The 14,808-nt window shown below is 44.1% G+C and overlaps 1 protein-coding gene across 5 annotated transcripts in view; it reads right to left on the reverse strand.

Moving 5' to 3' along the window:
• Positions 1-14,808, reverse strand: part of FOXN3 (forkhead box N3) — a 394,185-nt gene that overhangs the window by 275,787 nt on the left and 103,590 nt on the right. For all 5 annotated transcript variants that reach the window (XM_045901392.3, XM_045901391.3, XM_045901385.3 and 2 more), the window contains one exon: positions 5,277-5,392. The gene's annotated coding sequence lies outside the window, so the exon portion shown is untranslated. The remainder of the gene's footprint in view (positions 1-5,276; positions 5,393-14,808) is intronic.

Raw genomic sequence — 14,808 nt, forward strand, 5'->3', positions numbered from 1 at the left:
TGCTTTGTGACTTCTGTGGCTCTAAGTTTCCCTATGGAGAGAAAACAAACTGTAATCACCTGTCTCACAAAAATGATTGCAATAAGCAACGGAGACAGTAAAAACATTTTGAGGAAAAAGAAAATAAATGCCTCCTAAAACGAAGGTGCTAATATCATACCTTTTCCAAATCGTATAGGTTATGGCAAATTATACTGGGCACTTACACGGCCAAAGCATAGCTCCAGAAACTCTCCCTCTGTTACATATATGGGGATTTCTATTTAATTAAAGTTTTCCGGGAAACACCTAGAACCATTATCAAAGGTGCCAACTGGGCAATAGGAAAACTTCCTGTAGGCCTGTGAATCAGTCCTTGGGAGGGTTTGTGTTTTGTTTATTAACATTTGGGCCCCATTTATGACTCAAGCATAACTCTCCTTGGTATTAAAGTAACTGGGAGTGGAGATTAATTGCCCAATTTTTAATTACATTTGGCCTCTTTGTACCCCATATTGTAAGTGCCCTGCCTTATGAGGGCACCATGAGAACAAGTGATCTATCATCGGCTATTCTGAAAGAGCTCTGGTATCTGCAGAGTTTACGATCACTAAAATAGAGGGTTCTAGCCTTCTAAGAATCTAACGCACGTGCGCTCTTTGTGTGACTTTAAAAACGGCTTAAATAATGGGAGGATCACAGGAAAACATGTTGAACTATACTGGTTGGCTGTTTACACACCCTCCAACCTGTCCAGCAGTCTCTTGCCCGCCAAGGCATCAGACTCCATTTTGAATGCGAATTTCTTTTTCCCTTTCTGGAGTCTCTCATTTTCTCCATTGTATTCATTCAGAGGGAAAAAAAGACCTCATAAATGTCATTTCATATTCCAAGCAATTTGCTATAGGCAACTACACCATTATTTTGTACAAATAAATTTACATAAATCATTATTAGAATGTTTTATCTTAGCAACATTATTTGGTTCCCAGAGCACAAATTAAATGCATGCTTAAAGCAGAATATTTTAAAGTTATTTCTATATTGTTTATGAGACAGGATTAGAAATTTCCATCTAATTTTTCTTTCATAATGGAATTCCTTTAGTTTTCTTTGTACGTTTTGAAACCCCATGTATCATTTTCTGGGGGGTTTCTCGAAGCAAGCAATGCAATAAACACTCTGGCACATTCGGCTCATTTTTCAGAAACTCTTCCCTTTGATTCCATGGGTTCAGTTCTGAACACTGATTAGGAAGGCCAGAAACCAGGGAAATTAATACCATCTCGTGAATAAATGGGTTTTTGTTTGATATTATTCTGTAAGCAAACTGGTCTTTGGTTGTGGTTCAGCCTTTTTTTTTTTTTTTAATAAACAAATTTGTAAATAAACTCCCTGAAAACAGAGCTCAGTTCCTCCTAGCTATTTGTGTTGGGAAGGAGCCTGTTTGAATCAACTGCATTGCACATGGCAAGTCTTCACTGGCTAGAGTCCTCCTCCACCCTAGATTTCAAAATAAAATCTTTCTCCCTGTGTCAAATGTAGCGCCCAGCGTTAACAAAAGCTGTGTTTGTCGATGCCAGGGTAGTGAGGGGAAGGGACTCACGGGTTCTGCTACTTCCTGGCTCTGGAGAATCACATAGTGAGTCCATGTCTCATCTTCTCATCGAGGTCCTAAAGGGCTAGACTCACCACTCGGGGCTTTAGCCCTCTACCACTGTACGGTCTGGGCATGGTTCCCAAGCCAGTGTTAGGGATGTGGGGCCCTGCGCAGTCAAGGGGGCAATCCTCGTGAAGGGTTAATGAGGCAGTCCCACAGAGTGCTTAAGGGCAGGATGGACCTGGATTCAAGGCAAGCCTTTCTGCTTCTGCTACCTTAGCTTAAATGAGATTACGTGTACCTACTTCACAAGTTGGCTTTGAAGATTAAATGAAACAATGCAGGCAAAAGCTTAGAACAGTGTGACTCAGAAAAGGCTCCTAAGCAGTAGCTAACATTAATCTTGAAGGATGACCAGTGGGATCAAGCTGGGGTGATCATATAATTTGTTGTCTCTACTACGATATTTCTGGATGTGAAAGGAAGGACTGTATGATAATTATGTTAGGTCAACTGGCAAATGCTAGGACGGTCCCAGGAATACTGGGGCATATGCAACTACCCTGACCCCGGTCCATCACCATTCAACACCTTATAAAAAAATCAGGTAAAAAAAAAAAAATCAGGTAATGATTATATCTTACATATTTTACAACTCATTCTACCACTTAAGGCTCTTTCCTACATTGTATCTGACCTTTCATAAACTATGCGGAAAAACGTAGAGCTGGGTTAATTACTTTTTAATGATGAGCAAAGAAAAGCACAGAAAAAGCATGGGTTTTCCCACAATGACCCAGTGTTGCCAGGGCTGGGGCTACCCCAAGCATCCCTCATGCTCCTCCCTACTTCCCAGCCTCCTGGCAACAAGAGGGTCATGTGACTAATTCTGGCCAATGGACTGTGGATGTGAAATTGGTCTGAGTCACTTAAGAAAGGGTGGGTGTTTTCAATTCTTCTTTTCACATGCTAGAGTAACCAGGAAGCCCCATGTTGAGACGGAGGTGTCACGAGAGGGAGAAGGGTTGGAACCTGGAAACTGGATGCAGGACACAGCCGCCCTGGCACAATCCAACTCTGGGTGAGTGAGAAATAAACTTTCTGTTGTATTAACCCTGAGATTTGGGGAGTCCTCTTTACGCTGGTATATACCACAGCCTGCCCCTGCTCAGCTAGTTGGTAGGAGTAAGAACCCACATCTCCAACTGTGACCACAGTTTCCACTCAACAATATCATAAAATCCCACCAGACTGGGAAAATATTGCCACGGTTAAATGGCAGGACTTACTCATGCTAAGTCTTCAATGCTTACTTGATTTAAAACAAAATATTTATTTGGTTAAAATAGGGCGCCTGGGTGGCTCAGTCAGTTAAAAGCATCCAACTCTCGGTTTCAGCCCAGGTCACGATCTCATGCGTCATGAGATCGAGCCCTGTCATTCCGCACCTCAAATTTTGCAAACAGTCGTGTCACACGATTGCCCAGGCAATGTGCCAGGATGACAATTTTTTTTTTTCCACAAAGCGTCAGAAAGTAAATATTTTTTGATTTCTGCTGCACCTATTCCACTCTGTGTGGTGCCAAAACTGCCCTAGATAATCCGCAGATGAACAGGACTATGTTCCAGTAAAACTTTATTTAGGGACACTGAAATCTGAATCCCATTTCATTTTCTTTCTTTTTTTAAAGATTGTATTTATTTATTCATGAGAGACAGAGAGAGAGGGAGAGAGAGGCAGAGGGAGAAGCAGACTTTCCGCAGAGCAGGGAGCCTGATGTGGGACTCGATCCCAGGACCCTGGGATCACGACCTGAGCCGAAGGCAGACGCTTAACCATCTGAGCCACCCAGGTGCCCCCATTTCATTTTCATGCGACACAAAATATTATCCTTCTTTGAATTTTGCCCAACCATTTGACCATGTAGAAACCCCCTGCAGCCCGTCGGCTGCCCACAAACATGCCGCAGGCCACACCTGGCCAATGGGCCGGGATCGATCCCTGCACTAGGCTCCGAAGACAAAGGCCCACCATCAATTAGGCAATCGCGTTAGTGGGAGGAGAACACAAAGACTTCTTCTAGTTCTTCTGCTTCCTGGTGGCTGGCCATCCAGGGGCTCCGATTCCAGGAAGGCCTTAGCTCCTGGGTCAGCAAGGCCCTCAGCTCTAGGAGCACCGGAGCATGCTGAGGCAGGGGACCTTAGCCCAGACAGACCTGACAGGATGAGCAGGAGTCTTGGGCAGGCAACTCTCAGTAGCACCTTTAAGACCCTGGGCAGCAAAAGCCACCACTGCTTTATCCAAAAACAACATTGGAAGAGAGCTAGGTGTGGGCAGGATTTGCTGGGCTATCCCAGAATGAAGCAGGGCACTTGGCTCCCCATCCCTGACCATGGCCCCAGTTTCAGCCTTGGGACCCTCACTGAATTCTGGCTTTCGGAACTCTCGGCATCCATCGACTTACAACTCACATTCTTGGCTTATGCTCCCTTCCCTTCGACTTCCCAACTCTGAATCGGGCCTTGTGAATCACCAAGGTACTGACCTCACACAGCCTCTGGTTTATCCCCGAGGCCTTGTCAAGCCACACCGGCCAGGCAGACCTTGGCGGGGAGGGGGGCAGGTGTGTAAGGGAAGAGTGAATAATCAGGTAGACAGGCAGAGGCCAGATGTGGACGGGCCTGAATGAGCAGACAAGGCCAGCCCGGAAGCAGCCAAGCCAGGGGCAGGGCAACAACGACCACTGTCCCTGAAGGAAGCTTCCAGCCAAGGCCCCTCTGTAACAGGGCAGGTAGGATCTCCCCAGGAAACCTTCAGGGACCCAGGCTCTTAGGGGTAAGCTGACTCTGGCTGGGACAGAGGATCAGGGTCCTCTGACCCCTGTCGGCCCCACACAGCCAGGGCCCTCACTGCTCAGGCTCACGGTGGGCTCATTCCCACCTTCCCATCCAGGCACCATGTTGCTCCTCTCCACTCGGCCTGGCCAAAAGATGCACAGCAAAAAAAAAAAAAAAAAGCCCCCCAGAGGCCCTCCCTCTTCCATGAGTTCTTCCCTAATTATTTCAATCCTAATCCTCAAAGTCTCTCAATTCCCTGAACCAGAGAGCTACCATTAATTAGTACGCAGCCCTGGCCCTAAGCTGAACACCACCATCTGCCATTTCCTTGAGTCATGGATCTTTGGCTAAGCCGTAACTCTATAAGGACAGATCCACGTCTTATATATTTTTTTAATTCCCATCTGCCCCAAGAACACATAACAGATACTCAGTAATACTTATTGAATTCAATTAAAAGGTACAAGATTAGAAAGATTAATACAATTCAAGTAAAACTTGGTATTATGGGAAAGAAACTGATTTAGAGGAACCACAGGTAGAAGGTAGTTTCTAGATGAAAATTCCCAGCAGAGTTCCTGTTGCTTTGTGTGCCTAGGACACACACCAAAATTTTAAATAAAGATGTGATTGAATGTTTTCATTATCTTAATGCCTAAATTGGATTGACCACATTGTCAGTCTGATCAGCTGCATAAATTAATCATTAAGAAGATTGGGAGAAGAAGAGGGGGAGCATACCAATGAATGAAGAAACAATCAATTTGGCATTTGCATTTAAATATAGCTTTGGTATTTCATTTATTCAGTGCAAGCTCCCTGAGGTATAGGGGGGCAGGGGAAGGCAGAGCCTGATTACCTGAGTCAGAATGGGTCCAGGAAACCAAGGTCAACATTGCTCTGGTCACAGAAAGGACAGACAGGCCTCTATCATCACAAGAACGCTGGTCTTCTAGGAGATGATGCTTCTAGTGACTGGTGGAGAGAAGCAGAAGGAAGTCAGGATTAGAGCGGAGGAGGAGAGAGGACCCTCTCAAACACAATGGATGTCATCTCTGGCTTGACTCTAAAAGATGCAACACTTCAGGGGGGAAAAAATCAATTGCAACAGTTACCTCTTATTTCTTGGAAAGTTATGGAAGCAGTGGGTCTTTCCGGATGGCATGTTCTTGAAACTGTCTCACAGGGCATAAAAGGACCCAGAAATTTGAAAATACACACCACAGATGTCATGAGATTATCTTACTTTACTACAGTGGTCATTGTGACATTGGTGAGACCTTTTTACTTCTCTCCAGCTGCCACTGAAACACTTGTCTACACAAAGGAAAACCATCAGAGCACCAGCGAGCATTCAAGGCCAGCATTCCAGCACATGGACCAGGCTGGATCCCCTGGGTTGACCAGGTTCACAGGCTGCAAAGTCAATGAGGCTCTCTTCTGTTGCTACCAAATAAAATTACTCTGGCTCTACTCCTGACGGGAAAGATCCCATCAAGCTCAAGCTCGCTAAATATGTGGCTACAAATTACTGGCCCACAGTTAACCAATAAGCTTGCAAAATAGAAAAGTTGGTACAGGAGATTGATTGTATAATAATTTCTGATGGAGGATTACTTTTTTAGCCTACGCCTCAAAGAAGGCAAATTAATAGACTCTCTCATGAAAAGAACGATGTTATCTTACGAACTTCAGTGTAGAGAATATCAGGAAATAAATTCATTAGATCGGTGATCCTCAAACTCTGGTCCCTGGAACAGCATCAGAACATGGACCTGAGAGTTTGTTCGAAATACAAATTCTTGGCCCCCACCCAAGATCTACTGAATCTGAACATTTGGAGGTGGGGCCCAGCGATTTGTTTTAACAAGCCCTCCAAGTAATTCTGATATGCCTTTGATTATTAATTTATCCACCCATTCAAAGACATTCTGTCGTTGTCAAATAAAACGACCCCACTCTACAGTGCGTTAAGCTTTAACTACAGGCAAAGCAACGAACTGAGGATTGGGGAGGGAAGAGGAGTCAGAGACAGAGGATGATAAAATCCCTGCCTTTGAGAAATGGATTGTCCTTGGGGCACCTGGGTGACTTGGGAGGTTAAGACTCTTGATTTTGGGGCACCTGGGTGGCTCAGTCGTTAAGCGTCTGCCTTCGGCTCAGGTCATGATCCCAGGGTCCTGGGATCGAGCCCCGCATCGGGCTCCCTGCTCTGTGGGAGGCCTGCTTCTCGCTCTCCCACTCCCCCTGCTTGTGTTCCCTCTCTTGCTGTGTCTCTCTCTGTCAAATAAATAAATAAAAAAATCTTAAAAAAAAAAAAAAAAGACTCTTGATTTTGGCTCCGGTCATGATCTCAGAGTCATGAAATAGTGCCCTGTGCTCAGCAGGGAGTCTGCTTCTCCCTCTCCCTTTGCCCCTCCCCCTGCCCGTGCCTGCGTGTGCACGCTCTCTTCTCTCAAATAAATAAATAAATCTTAAAAAAAAGAAAAAGAAAAGTATCATCCACTATGGGAGACAAGACATATGCAGGCAACTCAAATACAGACAGTGTGATTTCCTTTAATAAACTGCTAGCGGGTTTCTGAGGAGACGTTTGTTGCTGGCTGGGGTGGCGAGAGCAGGGAAGGGAAAGCATCAAGACCACCACAGTAATAACGGGCCTTGAGATCCGGACAGGATTCTGACAGGTGGGAACAGGCCAAAACTGAAGCAAAGGCCCTGAGGCAAGGAAGCGTGAGGGCCCATTCAGTTGCATGGAGCAACCAGGTCTGGCTGAGACCTGAGAAACGTGAAGGCGGTCTGGGTGAGACAAGGTGACTTCCAAGTTCAGACAGGTAAATGCTAGGGGCCTGTGGCTTCTCTTTCTTGTGTGAGGACCACCCCGCAGCACCCGCTGCTTATGTTTAGAAATTGATGTCTGATAAACTAGGTGACTCAAAGACTTCTAAAGCCAGTTTGCTTTTCTGTACTTTTTTATTATTATTATTACTACACTTTCTAGAGGGGTGCACCTCGGCTGCTTCACGAATTAACCGCTGAAGTTCTGCCCAGGAGGAAGATACAAAAGAAAATTTTAAAGTAGGCACAGGAATCTAGATGGCACAGTAGCCTCACGCCATTCTGCAAAGGGGCAAAATGTTACCATACCTAAGAAGCCCCTGAAGACATCTGTGGTTTTAGTTTTATAAAATAGTTCATGTGGATAGTGGTGTGTGCCCTAATCACAGGAAAAAAGTTAAGCCAGGGGTGGGGAGAGGGAAGAAAGGGGTGAAAGGGTCAAAAGGTACAGACTTCCAGTATAAAATAAACAAGTCATGGGGAGGTGATGCACAGCATGGTGACTGTAGTTCATAATACTATATTGCATATTTGAAAGTTGCTAAGAGAACAGGTACTAAAAGTTCTCATCAGAAGAAAAAAAGTTTTTTGTAACTATGGAAGGTGATGGATACTAACTACACTTATATTGTGGTGATCATTTTACAATGTACACAAATACGAAACACTATGTCGTACATCGGACACTAATATAATGCTTTATTATTAATTAATTAATTAATTAATTAATTTTATTTGACAGAGAGAGACACAGCGAGAGAGGGAACACAAGCAGGGGGGAGTGGGAGAGGGAGAAGCGGGCTTCCTTCCGAGCAGGGAGCCCGTGCGGGGCTTGATCCCAGGACCCTGGGATCATGACCTGAGCTGAAGGCAGACGCTTAATGACTGAGCCACCCAGGCGCCCCTAATATAATGCTTTATGTCAATTATACCTCAATTTAAACAAATTAAAACATATATTAAAAAAAAGTTAAACCATCACTCAACATCTCCAGTTAGAGGAAAAGAAAAACTTTTCATGATCAAGAAGGTATGGCTTTTGCCTCTAGAAAGCTGGCATAAATAGAATGCTTTAGTTCCTGATGCCGCTGGGTGAGTGACGGGATACTAAAACGTTCTGACGTCATACGAGACTCTGGCAGAAATGAAGTGGGGTTCAGAATCGGCAATACCTGGTTGCTCATCCCACTTCTGCCATTTAGCCATCTGAGTCATTGTGAGTAAGGGACTCAACCCTCGAAACCTCAGTGCTTCAGTGATGGAGAATTAGAGGCACTGACTAGCCCCACCTTCAGTGAAATTTAAAGAAGAGACAAGAAGTTGCTATGACAATTACAAAGTGCAACCGTAAGGTACAGAATTATCCTGCTCATCGAGACATGTGGGTACTAATTAATACTTATTGTATTGGCCTTTGAAAGTATAAAAGCAAAATGTTTTCTATGCCCTTGAGGCTCACCTTTTTTAAATATCTGCAGATACAGCAATCCTGAGCAGTAAACTTGGCATCAACCAAACCATTCTCCCAAGAAACATTTCAAGTTAAATTTTTTACTCGTAATTTTTTTTTTAATTTTATTCCTCTGACCACGATAGAGCATCCAGTTATCTTTCAGCAGCTCCTGGTGAGCACAACTCAGTCTTCAGCAACACTGACATATACGATGGCGATAATTTATCATCTCTGCAGGAGTTTAGTCCCAGATGGACCATTTACTAATTTATTTCCATATGTAACTGGCAGAGAGATTAATCAGGCTTCCAACTTGGAAACCTGAATTGTGCTTTATTCCTTTAACAGGCTAACTCTGGACAAGAGGAAGTACACGTTTACACCGAAAGCCAAGAGTTCCTCTGAAAAAGCCTGTCAACCTCAGACACAGGCCTTTAAACACACACACACACACACACACACACACAGAAAGCTTGCTCCTTATGTCAACTTGGAGGGCGGGCTCTTTCTTTAGCTACCCTCTTCCCAGAGGGGCGGATCTGACGGGACTGCAGGCAGGAGCGAGCCCAGACACGGAATGCCAATCAGCTCCAGTAGCAGCCACGTTCCCTGCCCCTCCCTGTGTGCAAGCTCGGGGCTCGTATTTCTGAAACCGAGGACATCTTTTTGCCACGGTGCTGCACCCAGCTGGCCCGGCTCTGTGGTGCCCAAGCACTGGAAAGTATGTGCTTTCTTTTTTCCACTCTTTGTAAGGGTCTGAACTTGACCGAGTTCAGCAGCTGCTGTGTCCTCAGTGAGGCAATGGCTAATGAATTGTTAGCACTGCTCCCAGGGCCCCTGAGTTAAACTGGAGTCCACTTTTGTTTTTAATTCTATCCCAATGATATCAGCCTTTAGCAAACTGGGTACAGGATTGTTGTCCGATGATGGCGTTTAAATAGAGAAAGCCAGCCAGTCCCAAAACGGCAGAAAGCACGAGCTGACGGGTGATGTCTTAAGTGAAACTCAAGGCCACGGCCAGGAAGGTTCAGTACACAGGACCATGCAGAGAGATTATCAGCTGGATCCCCACGCCTGGGTCACTAACCAACCATGTGGCTTTGGAAAAGTCCCTTACAGTTCAGACTTACAATTCTCTCCTCTGTAATAGGAGTTCAGCTCCCCAAGGTTCTTTCTGGCTGTAAAATCTTGTGATCCCCTAAATATGAAAAAAAGAAATCAGCCATTCACTTGGTTTCTGTGTTTAGATGATGCCAAACAGCCAGAAGTTTGGAAGCATCTGAAAGAGGCTGAACTGGTCCAGATGCTTAGTGCTGGGACAGACACAGCCTTAGGAGCCTCAGTATCCCACAGACTGTCTTTGAGCAGAGAACATGATCACTGGAGAGGATTCAACAATGTATAGCTTTATGAGGTTTTTAGGATTCAATGAAATATGACAGCTTGACACACTGTTCTAGGTATGGCAAAAGCTACAAAAGCCTACGAGTCATGGTGCTGTCATTAATCCACTTACATCTCAGTTACGGACAGACACGACTCATCTTAATATTGTGGAATAAGTGCTATAATTGCAGATGAAGAAACTGTTATGGGAACGTGACGAGGGAGAAATCATCCCACTGAGGGTGAGAGGGAGAATTCTTTAAGGTTTTAAAGAAGAACTGGAATCGAAGCTGGAAAGAAAGGCATCCGGGCAGAGGCAGTGGCCAGAGCAAAAGCCCAGAAACTTCCTGACATGGCCAAGACATGGTACTTAGTACCCTAGGGCAGCACCATAAGATGCTCAAGGAAGAGGAGATCTAGACAGCGAGGGGGCTGAAGAGAGACTGATGGGGAAAGCCCTAGACGCCAGCCCACAGCCTGGCTTCTACCCCGTGATCACCAAGAACCTTCAGAAGTTTCTGGGCCATGGACACTCCAAATGAGCTACACTGCAGGAAGTGTATCCTGGCAATTCTATGACCATTTAAGACTGGTAATAAGATCAGTCTGGGGCACCTGGGTGGCTCAGTCGTTAAGCGTCTGCCTTCGGCTCAGGTCATGATCCCAGGGTCCTGGGATCGAGCCCTGCATCGGGCTCCCTGCTCGGCAGGAAGCCTGCTTCTCGCTCTCCCACCCCCTCTGCTTGTGTTCCTGCTCTCGCTCTCTCTCTCTCTCTGTCAAATAAATAAATAAAATCTTAAAAAAAAAAAAAAAAGATCAGTCTGTACCTTCATTTTTCTCTTATTCATTCCATGCTGCCACTATTTGGGAATCCCTCACATTTATTTTTTTCCAAATCAATTTCCTGGCCCTTCAAATGGAAGGAATGGAGTTTCCTACCAGCCCTGCCAGGATTTTACATTCAAATGACTGGTTCGGCCCAGGGCTCTACATCTAGGTTCATGTGTTTTTCTAGTCTTAAAAAAGAGTTAAAACAATGTGGTATAGACCGGTGGGCTTGTTGTTGTTGTTGTTGTTGTTTTCTGTTTGTTTGTTTTGTTTTGTTTTGTTTTTTGCTTTACACTGGACAATATTTCTGGATGATAAGAAAGAAGAAGAAAACCCCAAACATCTCGACTGATGGAGGACTTGCTCTAGTGCTCCTGAACAGACAAAAGTTGAGTTAGTCATCCCAAGGAGTGCATTGACAAGTTTTTGATTTCTGGTTTCAGAGCCCAAGGGTAATAAACCCAAAGTTACCAGGGCCCCTCAAGTGTAAGAGCAGAAAATCATGTAAACATTCATACCAGCGGTGTCTGGTTCCTCTGCCTGGGGGCGGGGAGGAGGGGCGCAGGTACAGGAGGCTTTCTGCGGCTGTCACCGAGAGAAGCTGCCCACCGCCATTCACAGGGCACGGGGAGGGGCTCTGCAAACCTGCCCTCCCGTCAGCCCCGAAAATGGGCCAGTGTCTCACGACGAGAACAGAAATGAGTGTGGCATCAGGAGGAGGGGCTCATCCTCTGAGAAAGGAGCTGCCTTGGGCATGAGCCACCAAAACGCTAATTCCCCATAGAAAACCCAAACTGTCCCTACCCATCCCTGGGTGGTTCAGACGACAGACAGGCAATAAATGGGAGGCTTCAACATTAGTTTCATTCTGGATCACCTTATTTAGAAAGGCAAGTCGTGTCTATCCACTGGGGTGTTGAATATTCCAGGGTTCGAGTCCCTGATTTATAATTCAAAATCTGTCGCAGCCCTCCGCATACCCAGGTGTTCTGGAAGCTCCAGAGTGCACGACCCCCTCCCCCCTCCAATAGGTGTTCTCTTAACATCTAATCAAATAATTGCTGTGAAGAGCAACATGCGGTAGGCGCCTAAGATAGTTTCCTGTGCACATAAAACACAGTCTCATACACACTCAAAGAGTTGCATATCTCATGCCACTTTTTGTAAAAGTCCACCTATGGTCAGAAAATGAATCCTCCTCAAATGAATAGATTAGCTTAAATTACCATGCCATTTTACATTCTCTTCACTGATACATGAATAATAAAACTATAAGGTAAATGTAGCTTAAACTGAATAATGGGCATAAATAAAAATATTTTGACATTAAAAACTCAGTATAAATTGAACTACAACATACTTGAAAGCTCCTGCAATCATAACGTGCACATTGAAATCATTAACCTAATACCTAGGCTGCTATTCAAAAGCCGGGGTCTAACACGTAAATAAATACATATTTGAACACTTCTCCTAAATTACCATACGATCTGATTGCAAAGTCACACACTTAAAAAGTCTATCATCTTTACTGGGTTGCTCTCTAACCAACACTCAAGTCTTATCAGGCTATAATGTGGCAGCAGGATATAAACACAGAGACCAGCAAATGATACCAAAAAGTAGCAGCAAATGTCAAAGACAAACCAGGGTCATCCCCGTGAGAAGAGAGATATTTACATAAGCATTCAGCAAAGACAATAGAGCCCCAAATTCCCTTTAACTGCACACCTAATCAACCTCTCTGCTCCTCACCTGATCATTTTTATATAAAAGCAATTTCTACAACGATACATTCAAAGACCTTAGTTGCCATAAACTCAGCAGCAGTTAAAAGATTCTGTTGCACATTAGATTTGCTTTAAGACTCAGCTATTTTCAACCAAAGCTTTCATTCCTTACCCATCACTACCCCCTTCAAAAAATTAGCTTCACTGACAATATCCTTCTTAAATATGTCATCTGCCAAGGCCATTTTCTTACCTTTGTAACTCACTCACATTTGTTTCATTTGATATTTACCCAAGCAAGGACAATTGTTTGACTGGAATCTTGCAACTTTCAACTTTGCCCAGATTCTGCCGTGGTGAGGCAGGGGAACGTCGAAACCCCCCGACACATGGCTCGGCAGAGCTAATATGCATCTGAATCAGAGCTATATTTTAAATTCTTTTACACTTACTTAATATAGTGCGAGCTGCCTGTCCACTGATGCGATATCAGAAACCTGCAAGCTACTATTTCTGCAACTGTGTCACTGTAGATAGTCTGAAACATGTACGTAGCTGTTGCCATGGAAACAAACACAGCTAGGGTAGAGTGCCACGCTGTGTTAATTCCTTCACCCATGAACCCCAGGGGAATGCTAACATTCATCTTCTTTCTCCTTCCGTCTCACACTGCTTTAATATTTTTTAGTATTATCAAATGATGTACTAAATACATATGGTACACCTGAAAATACGGATGGCTGAAATGAGCTGTGTGCCAGCCTAGCCTGCTGGGTAGCTGCTTAAGGCAGTACAGCGATGCAATGGATCCTCTCACTAACTTCTCCTGGGAGAAATAGACAACTTTGTTTCTTTCTTTCAAAACGGTGTGGGTAGGACAAAAAAAGGTGAACATCTTGTCTCACCCAAGAAGAAGTTATCATGGAATGGCACCAGAATAAAGATGCTACCAGAAATGTGCCTTAGCAGTCCCGTGAAAGGCAGAGGGAGGTCTTGCAAAGTTTCTGAAGTGGATCCAAGCTAAGAGTTGTTCCTCCTTCTAACTAGAGCTGCGTTAGCAGGCTGTAAATCCAATAGCTTTAATTAGGCAAAAGCATAAACCCTCAACAAGGGCTTCATCTGTCCCTGCTTGGTCTTTGTTCCTAAGCCCATGGAAGAAGGTATTAGAATGAGTGAATGACTAACAAGATGGAAATCTGCCATCATTCAGAAAGAAATGCGATTTTCCTGGAATCTGAACATTCTCTTATTTGCTGCAAATTCAAATTGCTGCCCTCAACAAATGTTTGGACCAGTGGCGAGAAGTCAAATATTCTATTATACCTAAGAGGTAAAATGTATAGATATTGGCACATTGGACCACCTTCCCATTATTCAAACCAGGATGCCACTTTAAACGTTGAGGTTACTCATGGCAGCAGACAAAAGTAAGCTGTTCAAAATCTTAATTACATCCTATCCCTTGGGCTAGTTAATAATATTCAATCTAGATGAAAATGGCCACACTTTAGATTTGCATGCTGATGTGCTTCACTTGAATACAATTTTCGCACTAAACAATCAATTGTAGGCTTTAAAAGTGCAGATCCGTGACTCTGAACTGGCATGTTTTAAAGAAACCACTAATTTATTTGTGGGGATTATGGCAAAATCACCCTACAAAAGAGAAGCAAAATTTTCCTATCATTTTCCCAAATTGAATCATCCTTGGCTACATACTATGATAATAATAATCAACTCATCCCTAAGATAAAGCAAAACCGAAAACAGATATATACACCTTAGTAGTGAAAGAGATGTCACTTTTTAAAAGCATCTCAAGATGATGTGAGGGTCAGTATAAAGCCTAGCCTTTGAGTATCAGCAGGGCAGCTAGAGATTACCTTGTAACTTATCATGAGCAGCACTTAGAAACTTAAGGAGCAGGGCCACAGCAAGAAAACAGGTGTTGCTTACATTTACTTTGCACTTCCAAATCGACATTTGTTGGGAATTGACAAGCATTTTCACATAGCTCATCCCATTTGACTATGATGAGATTATACTATGAATTAGTTGGGCAAGTGTCACCAACCTCATCTCTCGTTAGAGAGCGCGGAGGTTCCCAAAGTCAGTGACTGGCCCAAGGTCACATCAAAGTGGCAGAATCCCATCTT

This window comes from Mirounga angustirostris, unplaced genomic scaffold (assembly GCF_029215605.1).
Source record: "Mirounga angustirostris isolate CCGP_5_RB_7025 unplaced genomic scaffold, mMirAng1.0.hap1 SCAF_9, whole genome shotgun sequence".
Taxonomy (NCBI): domain Eukaryota; kingdom Metazoa; phylum Chordata; class Mammalia; order Carnivora; family Phocidae; genus Mirounga; species Mirounga angustirostris.